Source organism: Papaver somniferum, chromosome 3, assembly GCF_003573695.1.
Source record: "Papaver somniferum cultivar HN1 chromosome 3, ASM357369v1, whole genome shotgun sequence".
In the NCBI taxonomy this organism is placed as follows: Eukaryota; Viridiplantae; Streptophyta; class Magnoliopsida; order Ranunculales; family Papaveraceae; genus Papaver; species Papaver somniferum.
Window position 1 is genome coordinate 110,828,800 of NC_039360.1, and position 3,606 is coordinate 110,832,405.

Consider the following 3,606-nt stretch of genomic DNA (forward strand, 5'->3'; position numbering starts at 1 on the left):
TTGTGTTAAGGTAATAAGACTACAATATTAGAAACAAATGAGTTGTAAAACTATCAATCAAGACCCAGTATGAAAACAACCATATGGGTCATTCTACAAAGAAGAATTTGAAAGTCATCATGCATGTGGAACAAATTAAATTCCTATGAGGAATTTCATCAAACAGTTAACATGCATGTTAATTTCTCAGAAATAGCATTCAAATCTACTAAAGAAATCATAGATGACCAATCAATCATAGAGTATGGCTGTAAACCCTAGTCATCCAACACTATAAATTCATCAAATACTAGTTTTAGAACACTAAAAACCAATTGATTTCTGAGGTAAACAACACCAATCAATCAATCGATCTCTAAATTGATATTTCAGTTTTTGAGAAACCCTAACATACCTGATGACATTGGAGATCTTCTATGAAGAAGTAGAGAAGATTTTGGACTTGTTTTCTCCAAGAAGCAATAAACCAAGATGAATCAGAGCAGTAAATCAACGAAACTGAAGATAAACCAGAGAAGGAGAAACTCAGACGGGAAGAACCATTTTTTTCTCGATGAAAAATGGAAGCAAAAATGTTTTTGTAAGTTTTTTTTTAATTAAAAAGGAAATGTTATCCGGTCATTGGGTGGTCGGATGGGTATCCGGACACTGGGTAGTCGGATGGAGAATCAGTTTAGTTTTGGGAAAATTAGGCTAAGGTCCAACCCATGGATAACCCATAATATGAGGCCCTTAATTAAAACAAATTTAAATCTAGGCTCCGAGTTATTAAAGGACATTCATACCCTTTTATATATTGTCAAGCCCATAATTAAATAAAATTTAAAATTTAAGCCCAAAATTATTAAATGTAGGCCCAAAATTATTAAAATACAGTGTGAATGTGTAAACAGAAGTTACACATGCATATGGCATGTGTATCCAGAAGTTACACATCCTTATGCCATGTGTAATGCAAAGTTACACATCAAGAAAATAGACATCAAAAAGAACGCATACAAAAAATACATGTAATACTTTAATATTCATTTATTAATTTCTTAGCATGTGTAACTAGAAGTTACACACGCATCTGTCTAGTGTAATTGAGAGTTGCATATGCATCTATCTAGTGTAATTGAGAGTTACACATGCGTCTGATTTGTGCTTTTATGAAGTTTAAATCTTTTCCTTTCCTTCTTGTCTTCCTCCCTCCAAAATGCTTGCATATCTGCAACGAAATAAACATCCATGGATTAGGTTGGATGAACAAAAAGCAAAAAAAGAAAAAAAAAATATTAGAACGAATTTTAAGGCAAAATTATAGAACAAAGATCACAGAAAATACACATGATAACCTATCTTAGCATGTGTAACTGGGAGTTACACATGCATCCGTCATGCGTCATCAGTTACACATCCATATCGATGTGTATGCAGAAGTTACACATCCTCATGAGATCGGTTTCTTCACAACACAATAAAGAAACTTGAAAGCAAGTGAATGTATCTTGAGTCAGACCCTCATTCTGCATCCAGGTATGAGTAACAAGCTATAATATACGCAGAAAATGACAGAATAGGGTCAATGCATAAACAAACCATTATGTTGTCCATACACTACTTTCACTATGGACTTGTTATGGACTTGTTATGGACTTAAACTGGTTAACATATCTCCACTAGTTAGTCCTACATTTACTTAAACAAACCATTTCCACTACTTACCTATAGACAGAGATATATAGGGGCATCTGGATTTGCTCGCAGTAGCATTAACTTATCACCTCGATCATCATTGACAACAAGCCGCTCATTTTTATTGTTTCAGGAACAATTGCTCTAAATTCTCAATCACTAACTGAACCTGAATCATTCAAAGCACAAGTAACTACTTAGGTTTAATCATACACAATACTACTACTTGTGAAAGACCTACTAATTTGGTAACCAATTGTGTAAATACTATATGTAAGTAAAATATATGTAACCTGAAGTTACACATTCAATCGGCATGTGTAACTAGAAATTACACATCAAATTAGCTTGTGTAACTAGAAGTTACACATCTAATTAGCATGTGTATCTATAAGTTTCACATACTTTTGCATACCAATAAATACAAAAGGAAAATCAAACACAATCAGCTAAAATTCCCAATAAAAATTTAATAGATGTATTATGTTACAAATGAGTCTCACAAGGTAGTAAATTCAGTGATTGTTAGAACAATCAATCTTAACTAATTAAACTACCGAATTGCACGCCATAATACTTTTAGTACTGCAATCAAGTAATCTAAAGAACATTGTCAGCTGTATTTTAATCTGATTTATTGACATAGCGCATACTACTGAGAAATGATGACAGAGTTAATCCATAAGTACAGGTCTAGCTAAGGGTTCAGTGCAGGCTGGAAGCCAAATAAACACTATGAATACTGAAAAGAAAAAAAAAACTGTAAATTATTATGTATAACGTACCATATCCAGAGTGAAAACCCCTCAATCTGGCTTTTGTCATTCTCCGTGCATGATATGGAGAGTGAATGTGGTTTGGTTTGCAGCTGATGAATCCATCTTTAACCAACTTCCTAATGTGTTTCCCTGCACAAGACAACACAAAACCAATAAACTCAACAAAAAATAAGCATAACGTAGATACAAACCAGTAGATCCGCATAGCATGTGCAACTAGCAGTTACACATTCGGTTAGCATGTGTAACTATAAGATACACATTCAATTAGCATGTGTAACTTGCAGATACACATGCATCTGAATTGTGTAACTAGGAGTTACACATGCATCATACTTATATATGTCAACATAAAATCAACAAATTCATACGATACATTAAGTGGTAAAGTAACTGAGTCCATAAGACCCTACATAATATACCAAAAAAAGTAATGTTCAGCTATTATCCATGTAGCAAAGCTTGCAATTCATTCTATGCGGCTATGCCTCGTTTATAATAATGAACCTATATATCTTGGGGAAAAATGGTTACCATCAAAAAGTTCAGGTACTTGGGCAGAAGATCATCGAATCCATCTGAGATGAAGACACGTCTGACGTATAACTTCAAGTTGGACTTGTTAGCATTGTAGTAACTCCCATACAGATCATGAGGAGCCTTTGGAGGAACAAAAAGAACAGCCTTGAACTCAACATCACCTTCATCACTAACTTGACTTGTTCCAATCAGACCAAACACCAAAAATCCTGCCAAATGAGCTATAATTCATGTCTCATGCTTAGGTATATGAACAAGCAAAGTATGAAATTTTTCTTCTGAGCCAGCTGACTCAAATCCAGAAATGAAAACAAACAAAGAATCCTGCCAAATGAGCTAATCAGTATTAAGAACAAGTAAGGTATGATCTCCTGAGAACAACAATTATTCCTTCTGATACAAGAAGGAACACATGATTTGACGTGTAAATAACACACAACCCAAGCTCAGCAAGACCACAGACAAAGCAAAACAACTAAGCATTTTTAAGGTTTAACGTCAAACTCTATATAAGAAGTTGCGTAGAGGAAGATAGAGATGAAGTATTGTACTGTCACTACGAGTTACACATGCATATTAGATGTGTAACGGCTAGTTACACATGCTAATA

General features: G+C 34.1%; 1 long non-coding RNA gene across 1 annotated transcript; it reads right to left on the reverse strand.

Annotated features, from left to right (window-relative positions):
- Nucleotides 1-1,725: 1,725 nt before the first annotated feature.
- LOC113361549 lies at nt 1,726-3,333 on the reverse strand. The gene is made up of 3 exons (XR_003365182.1): nt 2,991-3,333; nt 2,463-2,585; nt 1,726-1,846 (listed from the first exon to the last, which is right to left on the reverse strand). It is a non-coding gene; the product is annotated as an uncharacterized LOC113361549 (long non-coding RNA).
- Nucleotides 3,334-3,606: the final 273 nt, after the last annotated feature.